This window comes from Malaclemys terrapin, chromosome 1 (assembly GCF_027887155.1).
Source record: "Malaclemys terrapin pileata isolate rMalTer1 chromosome 1, rMalTer1.hap1, whole genome shotgun sequence".
NCBI classification, from domain to species: Eukaryota; Metazoa; Chordata; order Testudines; family Emydidae; genus Malaclemys; species Malaclemys terrapin.
In genome coordinates this window covers 335680552-335694137 of record NC_071505.1, presented here as the reverse complement: position 1 = coordinate 335694137, position 13586 = coordinate 335680552, and the positions used below count along the sequence as shown (strand labels likewise).

The 13586-nt window shown below is 46.3% G+C and overlaps 1 protein-coding gene across 2 annotated transcripts in view; it reads right to left on the bottom strand.

The window, feature by feature from the left end:
* TENM4 (teneurin transmembrane protein 4) overlaps positions 1–13586 on the bottom strand; it is a 752323-nt gene that overhangs the window by 491731 nt on the left and 247006 nt on the right. Inside the window, exon 2 of one of the 2 annotated variants that reach the window (XM_054015769.1) lies at positions 4312–4407. The gene's annotated coding sequence lies outside the window, so the exon portion shown is untranslated. The remainder of the gene's footprint in view (positions 1–4311; positions 4408–13586) is intronic. The other variant, XM_054015770.1, reaches the window with a different exon arrangement.

The window sequence follows — 13586 nt, the reverse complement described above, 5'->3', positions numbered from 1 at the left end:
CCTGGAACTCTGCCCAGGACTCCTCAACTCATTGCTTGGTGTCTGCCCTTTCAGACTGTGGTACCACTGGACCTGTGGGGCCTTGTGTTGAATGCAACCCTGTTTTACCGCTCCTCCCATATTTACCTCTATTGTTTCATTGTACGTGTGTGTTCACTCTGGGGGCGTTTGGAACAGCTGCCCCTGGGGTGGAAGGGACTTTCCCTGCTGTGTTCCTGCATGCGCCTTCTCTTGGCCAGAGCTGCTTGCAGAGCAGACTCCATCTTGGCCACCAGGATGCTAAAGTTACAGGTGTAAGGACCATGGAGTCCAGAGACAGACAGATGACCTGCCGTAAGATCATTGGACTATAGCTGGGTTGGACTCTCTGCTACCCTGGAAGAGGTAGGCTAAAGTGTGACCTGGCCAGAAGGCCAAGCTGGGGGGAAGAGAAACCACTGCAGCAATGGAGTAACGTTGGCAGGGGCACCCTAGGGGCAGACAGTTGCTACACCACGTCTGGGCACAACGAGGTGCTCCTGCAGTGAGTGAGCCCCTTTATAGAGGACAACAGCACAATGTGAAGGATCCAATCCTGCTTCCAGTGAAGACAGCAGCAGTTTTATCACTAACCACAGCTAGGGTTACCATATTCAAACATTTAAAAAAGAGGACACTCCACGGGGCCCCGGTCCTGCGCCCGGCCCTGCCCCAACTCTGCCCCTGGCCCCGCCCCAACCCCGCCCCTTCTCCAACCCCTTCCCCAAAGTCCCTGCCCCAACTCTGCCCCCTCCTCTGAGCACCCTGCATTCCCCCTCCTCCCTCCCGCTCTGATCTTGGTTGGGGGTTGCTAAGTGCTTCCCTGCTCCCCACTCGTCCTGCAGTCCCTACCCCCCCCCGCCTGCCCTGCCCCTGCAGCCTCTATGCCCCTGCCTGCCCTGCTCCTCCTCGCCCTGCAGCCTCTGCGCCCCCTCCTGCCCTGCCCCTGCAGCCTCTATGCCTGCCTGCCCTGCTCCTCCTTGCCCTGCAGCCTTTGCACCCCCCATCCCTGCAGCCTCTGTGCCCCCTGCTCCCCACTCACCCTGCAGCCCCTGCACCCCCCCACCCCTGCAGCCACTGTGCCCCCTGCTCCCCACTCACCCTGCAGCCCCTGCACTCCCCCGCCCCTGCAGCCACTGTGACCCGTGCTCCCCACTCACCCTGCAGCCCCTGCACCCCCCCGCCCCTGCAGCCTCTGTGCTCCCTGCTCCCCACTCACTCTGCAGCCCTGCACCACCCCACCCCTGCAGCCACTGTGCCCCCTGCTCCCCACTCACCCTGCAGCCCCTGCACCCCCCCGCCCCTGCAGCCACTGTGACCCGTGCTCCCCACTCACCCTGCAGCCCCTGCACCCCCCCCGCCCCTGCAGCCTCTGTGCTCCCTGCTCCCCACTCACCCTGCAGCCCCTGCACTCCCCCTGCCCCTGCAGCCTCTGCACCCCTTGCCTTCCCTGCCCCTGCAGCCTCTATGCCCCTGCCTGCCCTGCTCCTCCTCGCCCTGCAGCCTCTGCACCCCCCCGCCTGCCCTGCTCCCCCGGCAGAGGGAGAGCTGCGAGCTCCACGTGGACTCAAACACTGTTCTGTGCTGCTCTGCGGGGGAGGAGGGAGCGGGGAAGGGGGAGGGACTCTGGCTGCTAGAACCCCCAGTGGCTGCAAGCGGCTTTCAATCAGGCCCAGCCGTCCAATCAGCCGCGCCGCACTCTGCATGAGGGGAAGGGGGAAATCCCGGAAATTTCTACTTGATTGGAAATCCCCCCTGGACGGCCATTTAATGCTGAAAAAGCCGGACATATCCGGAGAAACCCGGACGGATGGTAACCCTAACCACAGCACATGCAAAATTAGGGCCTAGCACTGGTCATTTAACCAAAGTTTTACTAATCAAATTGGCTACCAGCATTAACGGGGTCAGTAAATAAATATGTGGTTAGATATAGTGGGTGGCTACAATCCCTCTCTCTGTTCTGCTTTGAACATTCAGATTATATTTAAAAATAAGAATTTGTCACCAGTACAAACCCTCTCTGTGGAAGTGCCCTGAATTTACATAGAGCTTGCAAACACAGTTTATGTAATGTTCCCTGCCCAAAAGAACGTAGGAAATGTTAACTTAAAGCTTGCATGGTTTTTAAAGATTTTTCCCCCCATTCAGTCTGCTATAGTCTGCTGCCTGGTTAGGCTGTTACATTTAATGCATCATGGATAGAAAATAAAACTCCTTGTTTTTCTGATAATTGTTACCTCTCCATTTAGATCCTTCAGGGACATTGGCTTTCTGAAACCTAACTGCACTTCTAGAAGGCAGGTGATCCTGGATTCAACTCTTCCTAGCCAATGGGCTTCCCAGTAATCTATGACCCATCATGTTTTATCATTCATTTCAATGGGCTAGACACGTGAATATATATATACGAGACTGCCTCTGAATGCCAAATTAATTCATTGTGATCAGTGTTATTACAGAGGGAAACAAATGAATTCCTTAGACCAGAAAGTGGTGCCTCCCCAAAGAATGAATAAATAATGAACAATCCTGGCCATAATCTGCCAGTGTAAGTGATCAGTTCTGTGAGACAGCCGCCTGTTATTTATGTTCAATAGCTGTACTGTGCAGGTGATTAAAACACTGGTGTTCACTCATCGTTCCCATTCTATCTTGTAAGTCAACGTAACTCTGCATCAGTTTCATTTGAACGTCACTTTATATTCTGCATGACAAGTTTTACAACTACTACCCACACCCCATACTTGTATTTTTTTATTTATAGGTATTTTGGTCTTCCCATTTATCGGCCCAACAGAGACTCTGCAGGTTTAGGTGATTCTTTATTTATCATTTGTACTATAGAAGCACCTAGAGGTCTTAACCAAGATCAGAATCCTATTGTTTTAGATGTTGTACATACACATAGCGAAAGACAGTCCCTGCTGCAAAGGTCTTACCACCTAAATAGACAAAACTGAGAAACAGTGAAAGGAAATATTATGATCCCCACTTGAAGCACAGAGTGACTTGCCCTGGTAGGAACTTTGTAACAGGGTTGAGAACTGAACCCAGCTCTCCTGAATCCCACTTTAGGGTCTCAACTCTAAGACCATCCTTCTTCTCACAGGATCCTTCTCTCAGCAGATGGACTCACAAAAAGTATGTTAAGTACTTCAGAGCTCCTCCTCCCCAGTATTGTCTGGTACACTGAAGGTCAAACGAACTACTATCGTTGAGTGTATGGTTTCCAAAGAAATGAGATATGAAACACTCTAGTGTGGCCATCTCATCCACTTATATTTAGCTAGCACTGACAAATCTGACTTTAATAGCTGTCTAGGGGCACAAGGCATTAACGTGGTACAGAGCCTTACACCTCTTGGTTATGGGGTCTTATCTGGGTAAGGCCAGCAGTCCCCGCGCAGGTTGTTACCGTTGTTGGTTAAATGGGTGGATGCCTTCAGCATAATTCTGACTGGAATTGTGTCATACGCCATGACCAGAACTAGCACCTTTGCTGACAGTCTCAGGGGAGAGGCCTTTCATGATTATTTACATTTTAAGGTATTTGGGCTAGGGACTGTCTTTGCATTATGCTTGTGTACAGCGCCTAGCACAATAGGGCCCCCATCCCAATTCAAAGTGTTTCCAAACTGTAAATAATGGGGAGAGAGCGAGCGTGCGTGCCTGGTCCCATGGAAGTCAATTGGAATTTTCCCTCATTCAACGGGTCAGGATTTTTTCCATAGAGTCCAAGGATTGCAGAGGCATGGAGAGCGAAGTTCTCCATTTGTACAGCCTGGCATTTGTACAGTTGGAAGCACACTGATAGATCACGAGGAGGAACAAGATGACCTAACGGCCCAATCCTGCAACCTACTGAGCATTTCCTGTGAGATTCTGAACATCAGGAGATATGGAGGACTTGATAGAGTTTAGAAACAGGATTGGGCCCAAATCTAAAGACTTTACTTAATTTTGACTTCCTATTTACTCAGCCAAAATTCCATTCGAGTCAGTGGCATTTTTGCCTGAGTAAGGACTGACACTGAAGAAAGGCTTCTGGATTTGTCCCATTCACTACAAACCTTATAAAATATTGTTCCTCTTTTCGTCAGTTTATAGACAGATCCAAGAGAAAGTAGCAAAACTGCTCATGTTTCCCCCTTTTCTGATCAGAGGCATTTGTTAACCCTAACCCTATCACCAGAAAATGAGAAACATTACAGTTAAATAGCATTATTTCATTTTAAACAGTAACACACTTTAATAATCCCCCACCCCCTAAATAAAGGAAATAACACTCACTTTTTAATTTACCTTTTTGAAGTATCTAGGAATAATCCATCAAATACTCCTTGAAGAATGCAATTTTAACCTGGACATGTGCTAAGCTCAGTCTACCTGTTGAAAGATGTACACAGAAAAAGAAATTGGTCATTTAAAAAAAAAAACTTAATCCTATACAAACCAAGAATTAGAAATAGCTACTTATAAGCCAACTGTGTCTTATATTACTAGTCTCCTTTGCTAACACAACTGCTTGGTATGAACGTTGTGCTGGGATTACACTAGATTGAATATGTTTGGGGAAAAAGTAAATAATATGATTGTCAGGTACACAACATAAAGTCCATTGTTCCCCGGCAGTTAATATGTTACATGGCAAACCAAGGGTTAAAAGCAGACCTTTTCTTAAAGGATAACACACATTAAAGATGGAAAAGACCAGTTAAATCATCCAGTCCATGGCCAATGGAGGACAGTTCTGTAAAGTACTAAGCGTTGGCTCCAGTCTGTGTCTTAAGCAATGTGGTAACCATTCCTTCCCATGGAATACAATTTCAGAAGTTAATAGTTAGAAGATTTTTTTTTCTTATATTCAGCCTAATCAAACCTTTTAAATCCAATTCCATTCACTGAGTTAGATCCCTATTTACCCACTAAGTAATTCCACTCCCTCCTTACTGGTTACACTCATTTCATCTTTGTAAATTTTGTCTCCCCTGGAGCTCTCTTTGCTAGTAACAGGGTGCCCCAAACCAAGTGTAATATTCCAAGTATGTGGCACCAGATCACTATACAGACAAGCTTTCACATCCCTTCTCTGTGACAAAACGCCCCTGCATATACAGACCAAAACTGCACTGCCCTTTATATATTACCATCTCACACTGCAAACTTATTTCAAACTTAGTGTTCATGACTCTGACCATCCAAGATGCAGAGGACACACCAGAATGGTTCCCCTACTCCCTCCTGTGCTCTCCTCCAGTTTACGTATCCTGAGTTCTCTTTCGACATTTCTCCTTCCCCGGCTATCCCTCCCTTTTATTGGTTGAGTGCATTCAGCATTACTTCTCCCACAATCCGATACATTTTCATGTATTATTATCCTTTGTTTGTGTCCCTTCAGACGGTTTTTAATCAACATCATTGCAGGGTCCCTCGCTAAGGCAATCTGAATAAATCTTGAGGCCTCCTCTATCTTTGGTGCTCATTTCAGAACGAGCAAAAACAACAGTAGAAGAGGCCATTAGTCACAAGAATGCCCCACTGAGCAATCTTGATGATAAAAGGAGCTGCGATCAAACTGAGCTCTCTCCTTTGTCAGGAGCAGAGTATCTAATGTATTTATATGAGCTCCATCACCATAGTATTTGAAAGCCTCTATATTTTTAATGTGTTGATCCTCACAATACCAATCTGTGGAAAGAAAATGCTATTATCCCCATTGTACAGATGTGGAAGTGAGGTGCTTGTAGCCTGGTGGGCCAGCTCACCTCTATTATATTCACTGCTTCGATTATATTCTGCTTTATTATAGTTAGCAGTAATGCAAGGAACCTCCAGGCCTGCATCCTGTAAGACACTGGCTTCATCAGTTAGCATAAGGCTTGAGGCCTAGGAACTTTGGCCTAGATAAATTTAGGGGAACTGAAAGTAGAGAGTGTAGGTGGGAATTTTGTCCATAATGACATCAGCCAATCACAGAAACATATACTTACACCAGCTTCTGGAAGGTTTTGGACGGAACATCCAACAATAAGAGTGCCATGGCAACACACTGACTTATATGATAATGGGGTGAAATCATAAATATACTAACCGGTCGAAGGACACCTCAACATTGGTAAGGGGAGGAAATACAAATAAGGAAGAGGCGAGAAACCCCTACTGAATATGCATTAGACATAGGTAACGTCAGTGTAACATATTAGAAAAGTGGCATCCCAGCCTGTGGGCAGGAGGAGAGAGAGAGATGTAGCCCTTGGGAGGGGCCAGAATGATGGCCACTGGTGAAAATGAGGAAGGTGATGGTGATGAGGAAGATAATGGCTAACATTTCATGTTGTTCTGCCAGGGATGGTGGAGTATGGATGTTCAGATGTACTTTCCCACCTGTTCATGCTCTCTGTATGTGTGTATATATATATCTCCTCAATATATGTTCCACTCTATATGCATCCGAAGAAGTCGGCTGTAGTCCAAGAAAGCTTATGCTCTAATCAATTTGTTAGTCTCTAAGGTGCCACAAGTACTCCTGTTCTTTTTGTGGATACAGACTAACATGGCTGCTACTCTGAAACCTGTATTATCTCTATCTACCTTGCTGGGTTAAAGTACGTAAAAATCATGTAGCAGGTCCTCAAGGAATCAATTTTGAAGCATTTAGAGGAGAGGAAAGTGATCAGGAACAGTCAGCATGGATTCACCAAGGGCAAGTCATGCCTGACTAACCTAATTGCCTTCTATGAGGAGATAACTGACTCTGTGGATGAGGGGAAAGCAGTGGACGTGTTATTCCTTGACTTTAGCAAAGCTTTTGATATGGTCTCCCACAGTATTCTTGCCAGCCAGTTAAAGAAGTATGGGCTGGATGAATGGACTATAAGGTGGATAGAAAGCTGGCTAGATCGTCGGGCTCAACGGGTAGTGATCAATGGCTCCACATCTAGTTGGCAGCCGGTTTCAAGTGGAGTGCCCCAGCGGTCGGTCCTGGGGCCGGTTTTGTTCAATATCTTCATTAATGATCTGGAGGATGGCGTGGACTGCACTCTCAGCAAGTTTGCAGATGACACTAAACTGGGAGGAGTGGTAGATATGCTGGAGGGTAGGGACAGGATACAGAGGGACCTAGACAAGTTAGAGGATTGGGCCAAAAGAAACCTGATGAGGTTCAACAAGGAGAAGTGCAGAGTTCTGCACTTAGGACGAAAGAATCCCATGCGCTGTTACAGACTAGGGACCGAATGGCTAGAAAGCAGTGCTGCAGAAAAGGACCTAGGGGTTACAGTGGATGAGAAGCTGGATATGAGTCAACAGTGTTCCCTTGTTGCCAAGAAGGCTAACAGCATTTTGGGCTGTATAAGTAGGGGCATTGCCAGCAGATCGAGGGACGTGATCATTCCCCTCTATTCGACATTGGTGAGGCCTTATTGGAGTACTGTGTCCAGTTTTGGGCCCCACATTACAAGAAGGATGTGGAAAAATTGGAAAGAGTCCAGCGGAGGACAATAAAAATGATTAGGGGGCTGGAGCACATGATTTATGAGGAGAGGCTGAGGGAACTGGGATTGTTTAGTCTGCAGAAGAGAAGAATGGGTGGGGATTTCAACTACCTGAAAGGGGGTTCCAAAGAGGATGGATCTAGACTGTTCTCAGTGGTGGCAGATGGCAGAACAAGGAGTAATGGTCTCAAGTTGCAGTTGGGGAGGTTTAGGTTGGATATTAGGAAACATTATTTCACTAGGAGGGTGGTGAAGCACTGGAATGGGTTACCTAGGGAGGTGGTGGAATCTCCTTCCTTAGAGGTTTTTAAGGTCAGGCTTGACAAAGCCCTGGCTGGGATGATTTAGTTGGGAATTGGTCCTACTTTGAGCAGGGGGTTTGACTAGATGACCTCCTGAGGTCCCTTCCAACCCTGATATTCTATGTTTCTATGTGTGACTTTGCTAAATATATTAATAAATCATTTATTTGTAAATATAGAAGAGTTCCTATAGTGTTGCACCTGTGCACATCAGGGTTCCCAACTATATAATAATACTGAGTCCGATTTGGTGACAAGAATGTGTCTACCCTTAAAGTGATAACTGGAAATTCTTATTCATAATCTATAGATCAGGCAATGCCCAATTCTTAGGCACCTCACAGCCCAGCGAAATACAGAGCCCTAGCTCTGACACCCAGGCTTCCCATGCATTGTATGGGCACTCACTTGGGAGAGTGGGGATCCTAAACCCTGTTCCAAATCAGGCACCATGGGGATTCAGATCTCCCAAATCCCAGGGGAGTGGGCACCTAAGGGGGTTTAGATGCATGCAGCAAGTGACTGGTCCTTTGGAGAGTGTAAGTGGGCCTTAAATGCTCTTGTGAATCTAGCCTTGAGGAACTTGCCCACCATCACACAGGACATTTGTAGCAGCACCTAGACTTGAACCTGGGTCTTATAAGTCCTAAGATACAGTGTTTTAACCACTGGGCCATGCTACCTCTCTCCATCAGTGTGTAAAAGTTCACACTTACACGAATCAGGAACACTTCCTGTCCATGGTGACAGCATCATGTTGTGCTGATACTACGAGAGAAGAAGCATTTGAGAGCCCCCAAAGGTACGGATCATCCTGTCCATATGCAGGATAACCCTAGAAATCATGGGGTGAGTGTGGCCCCTAACAGTGACTACAGAAAAAGGTCCTTTCGGGTAAAGGGCAAAGGGCTGAGAATTAAATTTCTAGAGCAATCTTTTTTTGTTTGGGTTGTTTTCTTGCAGAAATGTTAACTGAAGCTTCTTAATCAGCTCTGAAATATTCTTGGAAACTCCAAGATCACATGCAGCTTAATAAGAACCAGCAGGGGGAAAAAAAACAACCATGCAAGCCAAAAAAAGAACCAGCCATTTCAAGAAGCATCAACTATGACAGAAAAAGAAATCATGGGTTAAGAGAGAGAATAACAGAGCATGGAGAGAATTAAAAAGAGCAGTGCCTGAATACTATTAGAGGGTGTTTGCAGAACCCAATTTCACAAATGGTTTTTTTTAAACACACACCACAATTAATCTGATTGTAGTAGCTTCTGCCCTCTTCAATAACACGCTAAGCACTGAAAGACATATAGGACACCACAATATCACCACCCAAATGGGGAAATGATTATGCATGTCTTTTTCCTCTAGACTTGCAAATGAGGCCTAGCTAGAGCTGAACTCTCTTTGAATCACTAAAAATAAGCATAAGAAACTTCATCTAAATCCATCACTGCTGCAATTTAATACTGCATAGAACTTCGGTATAACATAATTAGCAAATGTATTGCAATCATTTATTTGGGGGTTAAAAAGCCTGAACAATCAGGACCTTACAGCAAAATGGGAAAATGGGAAGCTATGAGCCAGACACATTCTTCTGGCTCATATTAATTCAGTTATTTTACCTTTGGTGCACATTCATCTACCCATACAATGTGAATGCTCCATATAGAAGGCTGTTGAATACTGAACCTTTGGCTCAATTTGAAATACGAAGGCTGATGCATAGCTGCAATAAGACTTCCATTTGCATTATTATGATTAACATCCCTCTGAATAGGAAGCATCCAGCAAAATTAATTACAGAAACAGAGAGATTCAAATTGTCATAAATCATTATACAGCATGCGATAAGCTCCCCAAAACCTTATCGAAAACTAATTTTGCATGACTTTTGAAGTTGTTCCCCTATGAATTTCTACCTCATTTTCATGAGTCTTTCTAACTAGTGGCTGTTGACAAGATGGTAATAATACTTTGAACCTGATTAACACATTCTATGCAGTGAAGAAAGCTTTTACAAGGATGGATGAATTTAATAGAGTGATCCTGCATTGAAGACTTATTTTCCAACAGGTACCCAGTTATGGCCTATTGTAGAGCAGGAAGAATGGCCTGTAGTTAAGGAAGTGGACTGGGACTCAGGCAATCTGGTTGCAATTCAATGCTCTGCCACAGACTTCCTCCGTGACTCTGGGCATGTCACTTAACATCGTTATGTCTCAGTGGGCCATCTCATCACAGAGATGGTTTCCATCAGGTCAGAAGTGAAGCATATTGGAAAGGGGTGTTTGCAGAGTGAACCTTTCACTACAGAGTCCTACATGCTGTAGCTGTTCTGTTGCCATGGGACTTCAAACACATGTATTTCCAATCTATCAGGCGTACCAAATTAATTGGAAATCTAAAAATAGGGGGAAACTTGATTTAATATTTCTCCACTAAAGGGACAGATCCTATCACCTTTACACACACACTGAGTAGTACCTTACTGAGCAAGATTGAGCTAGCCCTAAATAGTCCTTACTGTTCCCCAACTTCAAAACAACTAATCCATTGCACATATGCACTGGTTGTGCCAGGAATCAGGGCCTGCAGCAGAGCCAGTCTCTGGGCAACCTAAGGAGCACATCTGGCCTGCAGTAGGCTGCCTGACTGTTGGGAAGAATCAGCAGAGATCATCTCTTAAGCCCAGTAACAGCTGGTGGCTTCTCTAAGCATTTGCCCGTGGCTGCTTGGCCCCAGCCTTGCCTCACTCCAGGTAACCTGGTTCTGACTCTTGGCTCTGTCAACAGACGCTTGCTCCAACCACTAGGCATGACCCCTGCCCAAGTCCAAGTCTCTGACAGGTTGCGTGAAATGACTAAAAATCAATCAATCAGCATTTCTCTAATCATTACCATTTGTTTCACAAATATTCTTACCATGGCTGGTAATTGTCATTGATTAATCAAAACAAGCAACCTTGACATTTGGTGCATTGGCTTTCATTTGTAACAGATGTATTATGCCATGATGTATTTTGACTTACTGCATTGTACCCTGCAGAGCATCCAAAAATATAAATGGTTTCATTATCAGTGTTTTGAAAACAGTGTGTCCTGCGTCAGGGATCACACCAAAGGGAGGATAATTCCTTGCCAGCTCTGCTCTTTAATCCAGACTGGGTTTAACGAAATATTTCCAAAAGCATCATCTATTCAAGCTGTGACTGAGGGAGGCTAGATAGTACAGAGCATTGGAAATGGCTTACAGAGCTAGTCACTGCTGGACTTCCGTGTCTCTATTAACACAAAGTGGGTATCATCCAGTTGGATGCCCTAAGTTAACAGGAATGTCTAGTTCAGGGGTGGGCAAACTTTTTGGCCCAAGGACTACATCTGGGTGGGGAAATTGCATGCAGGGCCATGAATGTAGGGCAGGGGCAGGGGGTTGGGGTGCAGGAGGGAGTGCAGGGTGCAAGAGGGGGCTCAGGACAGGGGTGCAAGGAATGCAGGAGGGGGCTCAAGGCAGGGGGTTGGGGTACAGGAGGGGTGTGGCAGGGGGGTTGGGTTCACGCAGGGTGCGGCAGGGGGCTCAGGACAGGCAGTTAGGGTGCGGGGTGCAGGAAGGGTTTAGGGTGCAGGCTCCGGCCCAGCACCGCTTACCTGGAGCGGCTCCAGGGAGGCAGCGGCACGCACCGGGGCCAGGGCAGGATCCCCGTTCATGGCCATTGAGAGCTGTGGTGGGAGGTACCCACATACGAGGGCAGCGCGCGAAGCCCTCTGCCCCCTCCTTCCCCCAGGGGCCACTGGGACGTGGTGCCGGCCGCTTCTGTGAGTGGCGCGGGGCCCACACCACCACTGGGGTGGCAATCCTGCAGGCCGGATCCAAAGCCCTGATGGGCCGCATCCGGCCCATGGGCCATAGTTTGCCCACCCCGGTCTAGTTCCTAATGGAAAGGTGTCCACTTCACAAAAACCACCACCACATTTGGCAGGAATTAGCACTCCTAGGCAGCTAGGGAGGCCAAGGATTTGGAGACGGATCCATTTTCACATGTCTACAAGAGGTCTCCTCACCATAAGCAAAGGCTGAGACACACTGGGGATAGGGGGCTACACTCCTACTGCTCGCCAGACCACACCCATCTTGTGCATAAGAAGAGGATTTCAGGACAAATGTTTCAGGTGTAGGCGCCAAAGTAGAAGTGGCCTGATTTTCAGAACTGCTGAGCAGCCAACCGATCTTGCTGACTTCTCTGACAGCTGCTGGTCCTCAGCATTTTTGAGAATCAGGCCACTTCTACACAGGGCCTAAATATGGATTTAGGAAACTAACTTTAGGCCCCCAAGTATAACTATTTTGGCCTCAGTCCTTAGGCCTGTTGAGCCAGCACTAAAGTTCACTCTGTTCAGCAAAGCATTTCAGCAAATGCTTAACTCCATCCCGCCCCAGCAAAATCATTAGGCCCCTACTTACCTGTAAGCATGCGCTAAAGTCCTATTGAAGTCAATGACACAAAAGCATATGCCTTAAATTAAGTATGTATTTAAAGTGCTTTGCTGGACAGATGAACTGGGGGGCTCATTCATATAGCTGAATTGTTTTTTTTATAATAATAAATAATTGCTGTTATTTTAGGTTATTTCTGTGCTGTAAGTGATTCCCACAGATTAGCTGTGTAATGTGGTTGCTAAACTGAGCACTGCAAGGAGTAGTGACAACATGTACAGGACCAGGCTGTTAAAGCATTCCCCAGATTTAGGGCTTCTCCCAGTAAAAACACTCATTATATTGTCCCCCTGTGGAAGACGGGAAAGACATGGCTGATAAATTCAGAGATCACAGCTACGCTCCAAGTAGAAGCAAATTAGAGCCGAGGAGATTCTCTCAAGGTACAGTAAAGTCAAAGAACCTCTTTCCTTAAGTCAGCATATTGCTTTGCAATGAATGGATTCTGTTGACTGTCACAGCACACTTCAGCTATGCACATTCTGCCTTTTAAATCCATCCATAGAGAAATACTTACTGGCTTTCGCCTAGCCTTTTTCTGCCACAAACTGACAGTCACTTTGCCATCAGCAAAACAAAAGTATTATAATCATCACCATCATGATCCACACAATTAATGCTTCTTGAAATAGCTAGCGAGGATAGGATAGTGCTTTGATAACTACCAGGAGGTCCTTTGCAACCCAGCTGTAACAGGCTGACAGGGATTGCCTGAAAAACCCCACTGATAGATGCTGATTGTGCTGGGAAAGGTTGTGCAGGGTGGGGCTCTGTGGACTTGCTCCCCCATCTGAGGGCTCCTTATCCCAGCTGGACAGAAGGGAGAGTAGAATGGTTCATGAAAGAGAGAGGGGATCTAGTCTGTGAGCTGAGCAGTTCTGAGGGAGGAACCCTAGACACAGCCAACCCTGGAGAACTTTTCTTTATGGTATCTTATCTTAGTTGTATTTTTTGGCTGTTTGTTTTTATCACATGAAAGGGGTAGGAGTTGAGTTTGGACTTTAAACAGTGTGTTTGTAGAGCAGGTTGGGAAAGACACCTGCTTACATGAATATACCCATTAAGAATTAAATCATTTTTCTCATCACACAATAACCCCATATGAAAAATTGAACTTCTGGAAACTGGATGCAGGGAATTCTGCTGACCATCCCCTGCCCCCTGAAAGGTACCAGCTGTCTAATATGCTTCTGCTAGTGCTTACTGCATCACAGTTTGATATGCTTCAGAGCACTGTTCCCCTTCTACCCCATGAGTTCCAAGGGACATGTACACA